This window comes from Calidris pugnax, unplaced genomic scaffold, assembly GCF_001431845.1.
Source record: "Calidris pugnax isolate Ruff unplaced genomic scaffold, ASM143184v1 scaffold206, whole genome shotgun sequence".
Lineage (NCBI taxonomy): Eukaryota > Metazoa > Chordata > Aves > Charadriiformes > Scolopacidae > Calidris > Calidris pugnax.
Window position 1 is genome coordinate 493,442 of NW_015090957.1, and position 19,173 is coordinate 512,614.

Here is a 19,173-nt window from a genome sequence, read left to right on the forward strand (position 1 = left end):
ATAAATTTAGTAACATGTCTGCAGTGAGGATCAAAGGGATGAGAGCGAATCTGCAAGGCATGATATTCAGGCCACATTCTTTTCAGTGTTGCATCACCATGTAATTTTCTACAGGTGTTGTTGTTATTATTGTTTCATGATAAACAATCCAAACAAGCGGACGTTTTGTTATAAAAATATCTCATTGGCACGTATCTCCACTTATTATTCCCTGGCTTTCTGTGCTACTGTTGAAATACAACAGCTTTTTAGTACGCAATAACCCTGCCCTTGTCTGGCAATGAGAGCTCAGGCTTCACCACCAAATACACAGAAAATAAGAGTGACACCTGGCAAAAAAAAAGCAATAATTCAGTCTGTCTCATCAGCCAGCCGTAAATCTGTGCAGATTTTCCCATTTTCCTTGGGCAAACTGAGGTGTCAGGGTGACTCTGTTGGGTGCGAGACAGGAGAACAAACTACTGACTCCCTGCCCCGTTGTGTCCCATGGAATTACTTTCCACCAAAAGAGCTGCCATGGGATCCTTCAACTAAAAGGAAATCTCTCATTTGGCTCCAAATGATGACAGCCAAAAAAGAATTGGCACAGAGGAAAAACACACCTTTTTTGTCACATTAAATTGACAGGAAATAAGATATTTAGAAGAATTAAGCTTATAAAGCTTGGGCTGCACAAGGGAGAGATGGGCAGAGAGGCGACGGCAGCTGGTGGTGGCTCAGAGTGACCCTGTGGTGAAAGATGGGGAACTTTCCCTGCAGTCTTCAGCATCATTTCAACACAGCAATGAAAGAGCCTCTCCCCCTCCTCTTCCTCGGGGCAGGAGGGGGGACACAGACCCCTCCTTTAGACGCAGGAGCTTTGCCAGAGGGTAATGTGGTTGCTGGGTATTGCACACCAGAGCGTGTTTGTCCAAGTGCTTTGCCACCAAAACCTATTTCTGTTCATTTTAAGAAAAAACCCCACGACTCAACACACAAGCCCCGTCCTCACAAAACAATGACCCTGTTGCCTTCAGCCCTATTTACTATTTATCTTTGCTAAGAACATATGGTTCCACTTTCTGAGGCTGTTGGTCTCCAAGGTTAATGACATATGACCATATGGCCCAGAGCAAAGAGTGATGGAACCAACGTGCAGGACAATTAATCTGGGGGGGGGGGGAAGAAAAATAAAAAAAAGAATACTGAAATGTTCCCCTTTGCACATAAAATGTCAGATCCTTGGGCTGACATCTAGACAGATGTTGTTAACATCTGGGAAGATGTTAAGTGTAGGCTTTCTTTTTCCTTTTTACATTTAAATGTTCCAAATGTAAATATTACACATAAAAACATTTATAAATGATACTGTCTTTTTTACCCTGCTGAGGCCATGGTTGTCTCCACACCACTTACATCTCGGCTTTTAAAGGTTTTCCAGTGACATACTCTCAATGTGTCCAGTGACAAATGATGTAACGTGTTATTAGACCATTGGTACTGTTTCAGTGGAGCCCTGGGTTTCATTAAAGTTAGCACGCAACATTTCTTTGTAACTAGCTCTGCCAAACAACAACACCTCCGTACACACAGCGATGTGAAGGCACTTTTAGGTATTAACAAACTGACAAAAGCAAATAGCCAGAAGCGTCTTTCACGCCATCCTTTTCTCGGAGTCCTCTCCAGGGACTTTAGCCTTTCTGTCCGCAGGGGAATGGGCACCCCTGAGAGATATTTCACAAACCAGCCCCAGCCACGGGATAGAGGCCAAGCTGGAAGCCCCCAGGGGTTTGGGGGAATCTCTCCAGGTCAGACCCAGAGCCCTGGACTTGCCCATTGCTCTGTGCTTCCAGGAACCCGGCTCGTTAAACACATCGGGGGATTTATATGAGCCATGAGCAAAATGGGCTCAAACACGGGTTCTGTGTGAGCTGGTTTGCTCTGTAAAACCAAGCCTGCATCCTGCAAATGCTTTGTTTCTGCTCGTTTTTAAGTCCATAGGGCTGCCTCTGACAGAAACAATTGTTTTACTGGTGTCACTTAAAGGAAGGATTTTCTTCAACAGTATATGGCCATATTTTTATACTTGTGACACCAAGGGCAGATACAGTTTTGCTGAAAGAAGAGTGCTTTTTTGAGGATTGCTTATTTTGTTTGGGGCACTAATATAAACTGTGCTGGCAAATCCTTTCTCCTGTAGGCAAAGGTTAAGTAGTCCATTGATTTAATTGGCTTAAAGTTAAGTAGGTGTCTACAAGATTAGAGCCTGAGAGCAGACCTTCGTTTCAAGCTGGCTTCCTTCTTCCTCTGACATCACAAAAATGCCATGGGATTTTTTTTTCCCCCAGCTTTGAAACTTCAACATTATCTTTTGCCAACATCTCAAATGTTGGCAGAGAGATGCAAAGCAATGGTTCAACAATATTTGCAGCTCACTACGGCTTCATGGCTCATACATCTTCACCCACTCTCTGCAAACAGCAGAAGTCACATTTGTCCTGCCCCGGGCCCGTGTCTGAGTGAACACCAAGAGAAGCTCAGCTCGCTGGGCTGGGGTTTTAAAGGCTGATATTCTAACTAAATTTTCAAATACATTGTTTTTGTGCTGTTTGTGCAGATCATTTAGTACAAATACAGAGAGAACTCGGGAAGTCAGTTCTTTTACAAAAAAACCTCCTTTTCCTATTTTTGGTAATTTCTTAATACTCTAGATGCCTGTTGGGTTATAAATGTTTACTACATATGTTTGTAATGTGTACCTGGCTCTCCAGGGCATATAGAATATTAATATATTAGATTATATGATTAAATGTTCATTGAAGACATCTTAGTAATGTGTAATTTTCCACTGCAGCCTGTTTGACAGAGAAGGGTAGCATTACTTTAGTGCTTCAAAGATCCACCCATGTTCATCATCAGCCTGTTTATGACAGAAATACTGTATGAAGACACTGGTAGGCAATAACCTCCTCTTTTCCTCCACCATCAGCACCCCTCTCTCCAAAGAGAACGCTGAGGTCCCTTTATGGGGGTGAAAAACATGCCATCAAAGTACATTCCTGTTTCCCACAGAAAGGAGGGCACTTTTAAACTCATCTACATCTGTTATGGGGAATGGGGACAGAGCTTCCTCGCTGGTTTCACAGCACCCGGCAGAATGAAATTCTGTTTTCAGTTCTCTCTTAAGTGCTTTCAGTAAATAAAAAGATAAAACGCAGAGGTCAGGAAGAAAACACGGATTTTTGGATTTATAGATGTTTAGATGTTAAAAATGCAGCTGATAGATGTCTAGATGTCAAAAATGCAGATAAACACACATTTGGGTTTAGCCACAAAGTGAATTGGGTTCCTAACTCCTATGAGCTGATCTTCATGGAAAGCTTTGTAAATGCCACCAAGAATAGCTCTTTACCTCTAGGTAAAGATCCTTGCTGAGCATCTCCAGCGAATTTGCCCCTTAATTCCTGCTGCTATAATAGAAATGGTATGAAATGTGGGAGAAAGCTTTGCATCAAGGGGTAATTGCTGTGTACACACAGGAGAGTTTTTAACGGTGTTGCTCCTGATTCAGCAGCTGAGTTATTCTAAGAAGCTGAGTTATTCTGAAAACCTGAGTTATTGCTGCAAAGCTGAGTGATTCTGAAAATCAGCCTTCCCCGATGTGACTCAATGCTCCTGCCATCCCTGGCTGGTTCCATGCCCTGGGCTCCAGCACTGTGAGTTGATGTGAAGTGCAGACTGTGCTCCGGGTACATTCCTGTTCAACAAAACTGGGCTTGGAACTGCCAGTGCTTTATGAGTGTAGAGTCACGTACATTGGGGTTTTAATGCCAAAAAGAATTAGAGCTTTAATTTAAAACTGCAGATCCCTTAATGCAGAAATTACCCATTAAACAAGATAACACAACACAAAGCCCTGTTGGAATGAGTGTTGGGTGTTTATGTAAACAGACTGGATCTGAGCAAGGGAACAGCTGTAGGTTATGGCTGGTGTCTGTGGGTGTGGGAGGGAGACACACTCTTTTTTCCTTTCAGCTGGTACTTTGAACGGTTCTGCTAATTGCTTATCTCATTGTCTAATCTGATTACCTCCGGCTTCAAACCCATCCGCACTTTGCCTCTTGTGTATGTTTATTGAAAGTGTTTTGAACTGTGAAAGGCCTGCAAAGTGCATACCCCTTACAGAAGACAGGTTAAAAAAAAAAAAAAAAAAAAAAAAAGACTTAAATATATATGTGCACTGGGTGCATCAAAGGTACACCCCCTGAAAAAAAAAAGGTAAAAAAAAAAAAAAAAAAGAACAAATACCTCCAGGGTTTGTCTTTTACCTGTTTCCTCAACTGATTATCTCAGAACAATCAGATTTCACAGTGCTTTCTTTGGAGCTGGCTTTGCCCTTACAGAGCCACAGGAGAATGCGAAGGGAAAGGGCAGCGTGTTGGAGCAGGCAGTGAGTGCTCGGGGGGGCTCAGGAGCTCCAGCATCATTTCCCCACCTCCCCAGGCAAGGCATCATCCACAGATTAAGTAATAAATGCCCAAAGATTGCCCAAATGGTTCTCCCTGCAGAAAGCATCGGGGTTTGCTCATACAGAACAGGAAAGTGATATCTTTCAGGGAAAAATATCAGTGAGATGCCATTCCCTAGTCACCTTCCTCTCCTTAATTCTAGTCACCTTCCTCTCCTTAATTCTAGTCACCTTCCTCTCCTTAATTAATGTTAATGGGGCAGGGGGTTACGTTCAGGGTCAGTCGTGCTAAACATGGTGGGTCCAAAGCCACATTCTGGATTCTGAGTTTCTTGTCACAAGTAAAAAAATATCAACAATCCTTTAATATTTTATCAAAATAATTACGGAGTGTTACTTTGAACAAAAAGGAAGTTCACTGTGAGTATTTCAGAGGCAAACACTAGTCAGTGTGCGTGGAACTGTAAAAGGCATCAGAGAAGCTTAAAATCTAAACAGAAATGAAACGGGACTCTGCTTTGCCCAAATAATAAATATTTAACTGAGACAGAAACAAACCGGTATCACAGCTGAGTGACTCCCATGCTTTTCTGTGGGGCAGCCCCAGAAGCGAGTCTTGTGCCATGGAGGGGTCACTGCCCTGATGGTGACAGAGGTCTGGGGTATCACAGGCTCTTCCTCCAAGGAGTTTGTGAGACCCCACTTCCCAAACCTCAGGTTTGTTCCCTGATGGGAGCTGAGACAACTCTTGGGTCTCAAAATAGTTCACGAGCTGGGAAAGATCCAGCCAAAATGATGACTGCTCCATTATTTCAGGTGTAAGACCAATGCAGGGATGGCTCCAGAATGGAATTTTATTTTGTCCTTTACCCACTGCATCCTCATATTTTATCTCTAACATAACCCTCTGACAGGAGAGAGCAGTCCTTCTCACTAGAAGGATTTATAAGGTCTCTCTAGAGATTTAGAAGAACTTTATAATCTCTCCAGAGATTTATGAATTGGAATAAGCTTGGGTTCCCATTGGAGCAGACATACAAAGCTGAAGCACTGAGGGAAAAGGGAACTTAAATGCTCTTCATATTTATTTGAGTTAAACAGGTCCACTCTGCCCACATCAGCTTAATGGTGCTTCCGAGGGAGGAGAAGTGGGAAGTCCACAGCCAGGCCCAGCCTGCTGCGCTGCGCCGTGTGTGACAGGCGGTTGTTGAATCAGACAAAATAAATTAACAAAAATTTAATTAGCTTGTATCATTTCTGTCAAAACTGACAACTCAAACATGGAGAAAAGATCATGTTTTTCCCCAGGGTGCATTTTTAATTTTTTTTTTTTTACTCTCTGTCTGAGAGGGAACCCGAAATGGGGCAGCTATTTATAGGTTTTACATGGCCTAGTGCTTCCTGTGCTGTGGGAGGGTTCAAGAGCGAAGCCATAAATGAATTCAATTTCCTTTTCTCCCTTTAGGACTGTGGATATGGACCCTCTGCTTATTTACATTCTGGCTGACAAGTTTTTCAACAGACTAAGCCATTTTTCTGTAATCCCCACCGGATCCTCCACACAGGTTTCCATCACAGAACGTCCTTTCAAAGCATTATGTCTTGGTTCTGGCCTAACTATATATATATATGTGTGTATATATATGTGTATGTGTGTATTAGTACTTTCTCAAGAGAAGCATGAAATAACTCAGATGAATTTACTATATCCGTGAAGAATTCCTCTCAGAAAAAAAAGCCTGAAAAGCTAGAATTTATTAGCCAACACCAGAAAGAGTTCTACACATTTAAATCTTCCACTTTAAAATCTATTTCCCATCTCCAGCCAAACTCAGACTGTAATTGTAGCGACTGTAGTTAATGTGGATGCCACAAATAGTGCAATATCAGCTTTCTGTCCCCAAATCCAGTCCCACACTGCTCCGGATTGTTGCAGGGAAGATCTACCTTACGGTGCAGCTACTATAAATGAGCCTGGCACCATCAGAGAGCAAGAGAAAGTACGATGGTTGGAGTAACTGCTGGTTGGATGTCAGCTTAGTCATGATTTTGGGTTTTGAAAGCAACTACTAATTGCTTTAATTAAACAATTATCCATAAGTTCAAATAAATAGCAAATAATAAATCTTGCTGCTTTGGAGCAGTGTGCATTTCATTTAGATAAGCATCTACTGTGAAATATAATAGAGCTTCATTGTTATTATGAGTTTTAACTGATGACTTGGTGCTCACAAATCATGGCTCCCTGAACTGTGCAAGACACAGGACATACGGGCTCCTCTCCCAGGGAAAGCAAGAAATAAAACTAAAGCCTCTTTATTTCTGGTTTTTACAAAGAAAACCTTGCCTTTGCTTTTCATCTCAGGCGGGAGAACCTTTTTGTGGTGGGGGATGGCCCCTGGGAGGGAGATGTTAGTGACTTCCCCTGGCTCTGTGAACTCCTCAGCAGGAAAGGCAACAAAGCTTCAGTCATTATGGTCCCCGTTAAGGATTTCCATGGCATTGGGTACCTTTGGTATCTCCCATCCTCAGGCTAAGCTCTACTCATTCCCATGTCTTCCAAGGAGTAACCAGGAAGGGATTCAACACTGGTTGTGGAGACAAAACACATATGAGTGTTCCCCTTGAAGAGCAAACTTCAGGAGCTTTAAGTAATGATAAGCCCTGAGATGTTATAGGTATTATTTGTGGGTTGGTACAAATTCCACATGTCCAGAGCCCCATGTTGCCCCAGAGCCCTATGACAGAGCAGAAGAGAAAAAGGCACCTGTACCTCTCAGCCCTCACAGGCTAACTACGAATGACAAGAAGGTCTGAAGAAGTTTAATTTGTTCATCTCTGCAAGCTCTGCATAGCCAGGGTCTCATTTCTAAGCTCCTCATGCTGGTAAATGTGCAAATGAAGGCAGTGAAGGGCATGTGCCACTGATGCACATCTTCCCCTTCATAAATGGGGATTTTTCTGAGACCCCCCCTTGACAGATAAGTCAGAGAAAAGTTAAACCCGTTGTTTTTCTGCCTCAGCAAGAGGGGGAAGCCCCACAGCCCAGCAGCCAGGAGGGCAGTGCTCCTGTCTCCCCGCAGTGTGGGTCCGTGCCCACCTTCAGCTGGTGCCCAGGGGCATTTCTCAGGACATTCTGCCTGGTGGTGACCAACCTTCTCCCCATCCCTCCCCAAAAGGCAGTGAAGGGCATGTGCCACTGGTTCCCATCTTCCCCTTCATAAATGGGGATTTTTCTGAAGGCAGTGAAGGGCATGTGCCACTGATGCACATCTTCCCCTTCATAAATGGGGATTTTTCTGAGACCCCCCCTTGACAGATAAGTCAGAGAAAAGTTAAACCCGTTGTTTTTCTGCCTCAGCAAGAGGGGGAAGCCCCACAGCCCAGCAGCCAGGAGGGCAGTGCTCCTGTCTCCCCGCAGTGTGGGTCCGTGCCCACCTTCAGCTGGTGCCCAGGGGCATTTCTCAGGACATTCTGCCTGGTGGTGACCAACCTTCTCCCCATCCCTCCCCAGGTACAGAGCCTGCAAGGTCACAGAACAGGACTATCCTATTAAAGCTTAATTAATTCCATGCATCTTCTTAAATAAACAAAAATCCATGAGCCCCCAGTATTTCTTACACCCCAGTATTAGATTCTTTTCTGGATCCAAGCCACCAACTTCCCAATCTGTTGAGAACAGGCACAAAGGAGAGCGTTTCCAAGTCAGTAACCAAGCAGTGATTTGTGACATGTCAGGAATGTTTAGGGAAAAATGATGGTGCCAGCGACCCTGGAGAAGGGAAATCCATCTTTTGGTTGGGAAGCGGTAAATAACTCCTGGAAACCTAACACATTTTTCCCTCCCGCCTTCGTTTCAGTCTATTCCAAGATGGAAGATTAGTAGCTTGCAATCGAAAGAATGTGACATAAAAAATAAGAGGAACAGATTACCAGGAGCAAAAAAGGATACTAAAGCTACGCACTGAACCACTTTCTCACTGTCCTCCACTGAGAAATACTGAGTGAACATTTACTTAGCAATTAGGTTTTAATGGCAAAACTTTCAAGGCAGTGCTGGGCAGAAAGTCAAAATCTACATTTTAAGGAGATATTTTAAGTACCTACAATGCACAGGAGCCCGTATGGTTTTTCTTTCACCGTAACACAGCACTTTGTCTTCCTACAAATGCATGCAGATGAAAAGAGATAAATGCAGAAGTCATTAAGTATCCCATATAGCTCATTTAGGTAAGCTTCACTGAATGGACTTCTAGAATTACCCACCTCAACCCCAGATGGGTTTCAGAGAAGGATGGTGCAATGTAACTGTAAAGTGTTCAGCTCTAGAATTAAAAAAGGCCTTAAAAAGACTTTGAGATGAACTATTTCCTTAACTTAAAGACTTGAGGGTAAGCAAACAAGTAGACACTTTAAGTAAAAAAAAAAAAAGCATCTGTTTGCTCAAGAAGGGACTATCTCTCACCACTCACTTGCAGAAAACCCTGTTTCATGGAAGCTTAATGCAAATATAAGAAGAAGGGCCAGTTTCTATCGGCTGGGCTGGTGCCGCTCCCTGCATTGAGCCCAAAGCAAAGCCTTGCCCAGGGAAAGAGAAGTTATTCCTGGAGAGATGAGCTGTGCAAAGAAAGGCAAGAAGTGAGAAGAACTGAGCATGAGATGGAGAAGTCACTTTGTAACTCCGTGCCTCAGTTTCCATTTAGAACAGGAATATTAAGAAAAGACTGGCTCCGTACAGCGCTGAAATCTGGCTGTTAGAAGGGCTAGAAAGGGACCACCTCTCACTGGAAATAAACTGTTGATAAAAAAGAAAATAAGCTTTAAAGAGAATGTGAAAAACCCCCAGGATATAGAGACTGTCTCACAAACTGCCCCACTGACCCCACAAGTGGAGCGAGATGGCTGGCGGTCGCCGTTCTCTGCGCTCATCCAGCTTGTTTATTTCTGATTTGCAGTAAATGCAATATTAGAGAGGGAAGGGGGGTACATTTCCATGAAAGCTTCCCCCATCCTTTTTTCTCCTTTCTCTAATGCTGCCCCTGATACATTAAGCTACATTCCAGCCAGCTTCAAGGACATGTTTCTGAATCCTATTCAAAATGCTGACAGGCACTGAACGTGTGAGAGGAAACATGCCCTCAGATGGACTGCATTTATTCGTCTGGTTATACCTTTAATCTGACATGTTTAGTAAAACCTCTGTGGCGACTGCTGAGACCGTTCCAAGAGAAGAAAGAAGGAGAAGCAAGATTCAGGTGTTGCCTCTGAAGGTTGTTGTAGAATTGGGAGGGCAGACTCCAAACTCGATGAGAAGAAACTGGTACAGAGCAAGGAACGGGGTTCTCTGCTGGTGCTGGGCTGGTACTGGGCTGGTGCTGGGCTGGTGCTGGGCTGCCTTTCTTTTGCCACTGCCAACCTTGGGGATTGCTGCTGGGTTTGCTGGGCTGCTACTGAAACGGTTGTGGAACCACGAGGATGCCCTTTCATATTCTTTAATGCAAAAAACCATAGGTCTAAGCTGAAATCCATTCCACTGCTGAGGGTCAGAGTCCCCAGTTTCCCTTCTGAACTGATCCAAATAGGACTTCAGTAGAGCTACTTTGTGCAAATCCTGAGTTAGACTCAAGACAAATAAGACTTCAGGCAGATGAGGGCTTCTGCCCTTGTTCTGGACAGAAATTGCTGAAATCCTGCCCACTTTTAAAAGAGATCTGCTGATTTACACCAACAGAAGGGCAACTTTCCAGTCCCAGTTTCAATACATCAGAGATCTCCTGCAAACAGCTGTATTTTATTTCTTTTCTTTTTTTTTTTTTTTCTTTCTTTTCTTTTCTTTTGGTTGGGACTAACTCAGTATCTTTGCCTTGTTTTGTGGTGAGAATGCATGTTTGCTCTGTCGTGGTGAGGTACTAGTTATTCCTATTTCATTTACATCAACATGAGTCAAGACTTATTCACCGGCCTTAAATGACGTTGACTTAGCTTAGAATTAAATAAACCAAAAAATGACTCGTGGTGGGCTGAGGGATTTCTGAGGCTTTCATAGTGCTGAGCAAAGGGGAGAAAGTGGAACAGCCGAATCAGTCCCCAACTTCCTTAAATCCTCCTTTTCTCTCTGCAGCTAAAATGGGAGGAGAGGATTCACTGGGGTGCTGAAACTCGGGTGATGGGAAAAAAAGATCACTTTGCAAAATATAAAGCAACTTTAATCACTGTGATAAGATTCCCCTTAAAAATGTGCAGTTCTGCCCTGATGGCCCTGCTGCAGACACGTTCATCAGCAAAGAGACCTTGAGCCCTGTTAAATTCTATTTTCTTTCTATCTTGAGTGCTTGTGGTTACAAAGTGCTGCCGGGGCAGTCGGCGTGGACAGCCCAAGGATGAGCTGGTGCTTTGGGGCACAGCGGGGTCTCAGGGAGGTTCAGGACTGTCCCTCCTTCCTCTGCGCAGTCACTCGGGTCTGTGACATTACCCCTCTCTGTACCCACTTTGGATCAGATCTTAAAAAGAGGAAAAAAAAGTCTAACGCCTAAAAAATCACATAGCTAAATATTTTTAAAGCCTGGCCCTTAATCTTGAATGGCCCCGCTGAGCCGTGCCCTCTGTACAGCTCTGCACAGCATCTCCCACAGCATGGTGCCCCTGCCCCTGGTAGCACAACGAGCTGGACACAACTCCTCTGGGGACACAAAAGGTGGGTGAAAGACCTTGTCCTCTTGCCCACCATGTCAGAGAGACCTCGCATGGTCTAACCATGGAGAAGGAGAGGAACCGAAACCGTCTGGGCTCCCCTGCTTGGAGCCTGTGGCAGTGAGAGCCTTGGTCTCAGCCTGGAGCCCTTTGAAGACGGAGCCATTCTCTGAGCCCAGTGGCAAAACCTTCACAGGGGCTAGAATTTGGCAGCAAAAGCCAAACCTACATTATCCAAGCGCAGTCACTTCAGCTCACAATGACGCACGGGCCTTAGATCTCCACTTTGCTCCTTTATACCGAGTCGAAAGAGCAAATCATAGGACACCCCATAATCCTTTGAGGCGCATCCAGCATTGGTTTTACAGCCCGATGACTTAACCGCTAGCATCGCCTGCCACTCTCTACGTCTGGAATAAAAAGACAGACAGGAAAAAGCACCTTTGGAGCCTTTAAGACTAATTAAGAAGTGTATCAAAAGAAAAAAAAAAATGAGAGAAAGAGAGAGAGAGAGATACATTTGGCTGACTGTGAATGAATCTTATAAAATGGAAATGGGAAACATGTGCAAACACTTTAAATATTTTTGCCCCTGCAAGATATTTGAAGACTTCCCTTGTAAAACAAATAGGGAACAAAATAAAACCAGGTTTCCTTCAGTCAGCACATAATCATTTTCATGTTAATTTTTATCTTGTTAACCCAAAAATCTATTAGAAGAAAATTATCTGCCTGAAATCTAGCTTGTGACTCATGCTAAGTGGTTCTGATATTTTGAGAAAATAAATCTTTACACTGTTTACACAAGTCTATCTGAAATTACAGTGTGTAGAAGAAATAATGGTTTCGAGTGACCATAGGTGACAAATGATCAGGCTTCTGATGTTATTCACTTTGGCCTTGTCTACATTGAACTTTTTTTTCTTTTCTTTTAATCCCTACTAGCTGTAACAATGGCAAAGCACCACCAGAGCTAAATGCAAAACTAATTGAACTCATTCAACAGAAAAATAATCTTAGAGTTCACGGCGCTATGGACTATGCCCAGGTGCTAAGCAAGGTTACGTCGTCAAATCCAGCTGTAATTACAATGGGCAGAAGAGCAATTTAATAGCACACGGGCCATATTCTTAATTGTGACAAGCCTCATTGCTTATTATGCCAATTTATCCTACCAGAGGAGTTAGCTTTTAGAAAAGATCATTTGTACATACAGAGCAAGATGGTTTTTAATTCAGTAAAGATTCTCAAAGCACAGTTTTGATTTGTAAGTGTTCAACTGACTGAATCTTTACAGGGTCTGGTTTTATACAGAAAATATGGACCGTGAAATTTATGTGGAAGATGCACTGAGTATGGGCACATCACAGGGAAATCCTTACAAACAAGAAAGCACACCTGTGCTTTGAGGGAATATAATCCTGTACCCCCCACTTTACATGATTTATTCCCACACCAGTTCTTCTACCCTCTGACTCTGAGGCTGGCTACTTTAATAAATAAAAAATAATAGTTAGATAAATGCCCCTGCTTTTCAGCCAACCCCCTGCGATCCTGTGAAGGAATCCGACAGTGCTGGCATTCACTGGACTGCACTGACACCAGATTGGGAAGGCAACACATGGCAGAGACTGGTATAAAGAGATTTTGAGAATAAATATCAGTAAGGTGAACAGTACCTTGAAATTTGCAGTAGAATCAGAAAAAAAAAAAAAAAGTGGTTTTGTCTGTGGGTGAGGGACAGCTGGGGTGAGGTAAGGAGGTGGGAAGACACTGCTGTGTGAAACGGAGCCCAGGATCAGAGCCCAAATACCTTTGTGAATTTTCTCCTCTGTTTAAAATGTGGGGCTGTGGCTTGGCTGGGCACACTCGAGTTGTTTAGCGAGCAATAACACAGATGCTTCCCTCTTCTCCCCCGGCAAGATACGGCAGAAACCAAAAAGAAAGATTTGTTTTAGCCAGAAAGAAACCCCACGCTCTGACTTTGCTGGTGTGGTATTTTCCACCACGCGGCTCCGGGTTAAGGCAGCACCATAAAGCCAACATCTCCTTTTCGTGTGCACTTCTCAACCCCCACACTCTGACTTTGCTGGTGTGGTATTTTCCACCACGCGGCTCCGGGTTAAGGCAGCACCATAAAGCCAACATCTCCTTTTCGTGTGCACTTCTCATAGCCCGTTTCAAGCCTTCATGAGCGTGGGCCGTGGTGCTGAGCCATCGAGCCAGGGATGGCCACAGTCTGTCCCACCAGCACTTGGAGCCACCACATCAGAGAAGACAACTCAGGATCACTGGGGGAGTTTGCAATGAGTTGGATTCAAGTGGGGCAAAGGAAGGAAAAGCCATTTATTATAAATCAGCACATGCGCCCCCAAGACTGCAAAATTATGAGGTGACACTATCTCTAAGTGTTTGCTTTATGCCAGGAGGTACCATAATGTCCTACATGAGAACAATATCCCTGCCTTCAATGGGGGAAGTCCGATGCTCGCTCCCATTCTGGGATGAAATCCACTGCATTTTTTTGCTGTCTGCAATATGAGAACTTAGGAAAAATGCTGGGGGGGGGGAGCTTCCCACCAAGACCACAGAATTAATTCTGTTTAGTTTAAAATACAGATCACCCACCACAACAACTAGCACTCAGGGAGGCTGGTTAGCTGGCTCAGCAAAGACGGCGAGAACGGAGGGATCCAGTAAATTTAATCCCGTAGAGCAGGGTGAAGGACGTCTGTTAGGAAATCATGGAGAAGTCTTTCCTGCTACTGCCCAGGAAGCCCAAGAGCTGCCCTTACTGTATCTACACAGGGACCTAATGGCTTCCTTTCTTTCAGGTGCTTGGGAATTCAAGTTTAAAATACACTGCAATTTCACAGAGCTTAGCCAGAAAGGAAAAACCAGGCTGAACACCACCACAACGTCAGCCACAGAATTATACCCTGTGTTTCCTGAAGCAAGGAAAATTTTCTTCTCTATTACCTAAAAACGACACAAGTGAGCTTGGCGGCTTGAAGTTAATATCATTTAGAAACATAAGCAGGAATGATTTAAAGATTTTAGCAACGAAGTGCAGTGCTTCTCTTAATATACTGTGTTGGTGGCTGTTTGCCTGCTGTTAAGAAGTTTAAAAATTCCTCTAAATATCTTTAATTTCAACTCTGTCTAGTTATCTTTATGCTCCTAGTAGTAATCCAGATACTTCTCTGTGCATATGAATCGAGCTTATTAAAACACTGTGAACCAAATATTAACAAACATGAAAAGTTCATAAACCAGAAAAGTAATGAAAAATGACCAGCATATACATCATTTACCCAGCACAATTGAAAAGAGACCAGAAAGTGGCTGGTAGCAGGAGAGTCTGGAGGTCAGCTGGCTCACTGAGAGAAGAACGGCGTTTAAAAGTATTTTTGGTGAGAGGATTTTCTGTGTAACAGTGCATAGTTGTCATAATTCAGAAGAACTTTTTCCCCATACACAAATTATGCTTTTTGTGTTGATGGCCATGAGGTTAGCCCCAAAGAAAGCAAAGGTCCATCAGTGTGAGAATTTTTGCAGGACACTTGTAATTTTGTTCTAAAAGACCTTCCCTGGAAAAGGGTCTGGTACCTTCAGCAAGAAGCAAAAGGGATGCTTCATTCCCATAGCTTTGGTAATTAATGCCACCACGGCCATGGGTGTTGATTGATCCCGAGGACCTTCACAGGTGAGTCTATTCAGACATTTCACCTGCCGTTGAAAGGCATTTTTCAAATTGCTTATTGCCCTAATGAGAATGGCAGGGCTGAGCATTATCTCAAACCCAGTGCCATGGGCCAAATAAAGCAGAGAGCCGTCTGCCAGCTACTCAACAGGGATTAATAAAGTGGCAAGATTTACAGGGAAGTCAACTCAAAATGCTGTCCAAAAAACATGAATCAAAAACATTATATTGTCTCGAATATACGTCATTAGTAAATGGATTTGATGGGTTTCTGGCAGAAGGACACTTTTTAACCTTGATAGGCTAAAATATGTTTTATTGGAATTTTGAGGGTAAGGATGTGGAGCATGTGAAGTGAATATTAAAGACACTATTAAAATGGCTCCACTGAAGTTAATAACATTTTTCTGCTTTTCATCAACGTGATGGAGGTGTGCACATGGAAATCAAAGGTAGTGAGACATCAGGGAGCCTCCCGAAGTTTGGAGAAGTAGCCCCTTCTCATCAACATGTTTTAGAGAGCATCTTTTCCTTTTTTCAGTGAGACATCAGGGAGCCTCCCAAAGTTTGGAGGAGTATCCACATGTTTTAGAGAGCATCTTTTCCTTTTTTACCTGGAGATATTTAGGGTTGAACAGTCTCCAGGAAAACCTGCCTGTTCCTCCAGTGTTGCCTTCCCAAAGAGCCATTTCCTCTGCCCCTGAACATCCTTAACAAAAGTCTTAAGAAGCTATTGCAGGCCTGAACCTTTCCAAATTCTTATAACTAACATACAAGGAAACAGTTTGATTTGTTGAAATAAACTAAAAGATAGAAAGTGATTTTAACATTATTTTGACCAGATTCATGAAAAGTACTTTCATATCCACAGCTGTAAAATCCAAACAATTGCCCGGACTGGGGCTGAGCAATCCTGACTTCGTTCCACTGATTTTCTTAAAGAGCTTTACAATTAATGTCTGCTGCGGATGAACTCTCTGTCAGACATCACTCAACAGCCTCAGTGAAACTGTATCTTTCTAAGATTTGGTTGTTTGGGTTTTTTTATTTATTTGCATTTGTCACAGTCTTGTCTAATTTGTGTACGTTAAGTGTGCTGCTACCACCTCTGCTTGGTGCTTAAGGAAATCCAGCAGAAAGCTGTTGTCTAGAGGTAGTTGGCCCAGTTATTGGGCATGAACCAGGCACCGGGTCCAGACACGTCCAGGGTGTCTCTGTGTGGTAAAAACAATCCAGAAATACCCCGGTTCTCAAAATGTCTGAGTCAGGAAAGACCTGCATGTTCAGTAGAAGGGATGGCAGCTGATATACCTGTGCTATTGAAGGCCTGACAAGCTGAGAGAATACATCCATCTATTGAATGATTATTTAAGGTTAGGAAGCACAGACTAGATGATCTGGAGAGGAGATCAGGTCTGGATAATTCCTGTACACACATTTTATATTTAAAGTACAAACAGTAAGTAAGTGCTGGAAAGAAGGTGAAGACCAAGAAAGAGAAGGACCAAATGCTTCCTGGTGTAACATCCATGGGTACGTAAGAGTAAGGCTTCAAGGTGGTGATGGCGATGAGCTACAAAGTCATTTAAGCACCTTTATATACGACTGTGTGCCTAAAGTATTTCTGGATTTACCTATGATTTCGAAATAGGATGCTGGAGTCCAAATCCCTTAGATCCTATCGAAAACCTAATTTCTTTTGATACATAAAAATAATTAAATACAGAGATGTTGAATAAAGAAGAACAGAAAGTAGCACTATCCTTAGAAATCAAAAATAACAGAAGAAAGCATGAAACTTTGTGGGCACATTGGAATGAATACATACATTGAGCAGTTCCCAGGAAGACATCTCTGGGTGCTTGTATTTGGTAGAAGTTAATCTGGATGAAAATAAGACCTATGCAGCAGTGCAAACATCCCTGACAGGGTAATGTTCAATTTAAATAAACAGTTCTAATGAGATCTGTTATTACCTGCTATTTTGTCATGCTCTGGCATGCAGTCTTAAGTCTAATGTTTCTAAATGCTGTCATAAATTTTTTCAAGCTAATCTGCTCCTGAAAATTTCAGTTAATGCCTCTCATGGTTCACAGTAAATTATAGACAATGTTGCTGTCTGTGAGCGAATCTAAATCTCTCTTAGAAAACCCCGGTGCACCAAAACCAGTCTTTACCCATCCAAGAAAAGATTGCTTTGACTGTTCAGCTTAATAAAGAACTCTTAGGGTAGACAAGTTGGGTGTACAATTTTGCATAAAATATACACAGCAAATTGCATAGTTCATCCACAGTTACCTATTTAGTGCCCCAAGAGGGAAAACCAGCTGGAATAATCTGCCTGACAGCTCTTAGACTCAGGCCTAATCCAATGTGTCCCCCCCTCTGCTCTTCAGATACATCTGAGAAAGCTCCAGGTCCACATCCCTCCTGTCCCACCAACGCTGGTCCAAGCAGATGGGTGAAAAACACTTCTGACAGTCATTATCAGTCCCAGAAGAGGAGGTCCAGCCATGGCATGATGCTTGGGTGCATCTGCACCTTCTTTGGAGGCTTAAGTGGAACAAGGAGGGAGGGTGCTCACCGCAGCTCAGAGCTGCAGAGCTGAGCCTTATGTCACTGCCGCTTCCTTGCCATTTATCATGTCCTCAACCTTGGTACATCAGCATAATTGACAGCTCAGTCACAGGGAACGTGCCCCCAAGTACAGCACAGGCAGAAGGATCCCCAGGTGATGCACAAAGTGATGTATGAAGTACCCCAGCAGCTCTCGGTCGTACGGAGGTGATACTGCTTTTACCCAGCAAAATCCAGGTGGGATGTTTTGTCCAGGCTTGTCCCGCGGTAATTACAGAACAGCTCCACTTATTCCAGGGAATTTGTTCTTAAAATTTTAAAGAAAAGACATATCTACAGGACTTTGACAGATCAAGATGGCTGAGAATATGTGACTGAATCGGGAAAGGGTGGAAACAGTCAAATTGCAGTATTCTGTGCTGGGGTTTGTGTTACCTCAACAGTATTTTTCTGCTGCGCGTGTGCGTTGGGAGAAAAGCACCGAAAAGCAGCCAAACTCAAAGTGAAACAGGAAAATGAAAGGGTTCTAACAGAATCTTCTGAGCAATTCAAATCATCTATCGTGTTTCATTTAGATGCACGTGAATCTCTCTATCATGTGGCCTGGTCTTCAGGAGCACAGCCCTCACAGACCCTCTGTGGGAGAACCAGGAAGGAACAGCAAAGCTGAACCAGGAGTTTTTTATGGTTCAGCTCCTGAAATAATGCTACAGAAAAATGGTGGTGTTTAAAAAAAAATAAATACCAGAGACCCCAAGCTATTAAAATTATCAATTGATTCTGAATTCCACTGACTTCGTCAATGGCTTTGCTCCAGTAGAGAACGTCACCCCCCAACCAGGAAACTAAATCCTTTTTTGAGCTAAAGCTGGGAGGTGGGTGACGCGACTCCCTGTGCCCAGAGTGGCCCCGCGCTGATGGAAGAGGTTCAGTAAAATGGGAACGATGTCATCAATTGGAAAGGGAGACATAACTCAAATTGTGTAATGTTAAAAACCTTATCACCACCACGCAAGCGAATAAAGGCAATGGCAACGCATTTCTTGTGGTAAGAATGCTTTTTAGCTCGCTTTCCTGTAATATATAAGTCTGCAGAAGCGTTGGTGTTTCCACAGTCCAAACAGTTTATCAAAGACTGAGAGAAGTTTCAGTTTTCCAGGAAGGTCAGTACAACTTTGCTTTGCCCTGACAATCCCCAGGCAGGTAATACTTCTAGTGCTTTATTAACACAGACTGGGGTCAATAAACACTTTATACTCCCTGCCTCCCATATCTACGAGTGTTATTCCCCAGCCCTAATGCTTAAAGACCGGAGGGATTCCCAGCCCCACGCCAGCGTAAGCTCAGCAGTTCAGTTACATTGCAGCTCTTTCTAAGGCCACCATGTCTGCCACCTTGATAAATGCAGTTGTTACTAGGAAAGAACAAAATCCTTTAATCATTTTCAAACATTAAATTCCATCATGTCTGGCCCATAAATGTAAAGTTCACTTTCCAGGAAGGATTTACCAAAGTTGATACCTTGTGCTGGCAGAATGTTAACTGTACGTTTAGCAAAATGATTTTTTGGGGGGGAGGCTTTTGATCCATTCAATTCCAAAAAATACAATGATACCCTAATTTGCCCCAAGTGGCCAAAGCTGAATGTTGTCATCTGTAGCTAATAAGGCGCAGCGCTTTGTTTGTCACGGGCTTATCCTGGGATAGTTAATGCTGCAAAAAAAAAAAAAAAAAAAAAAAAAAAAAAGAAAAAAAC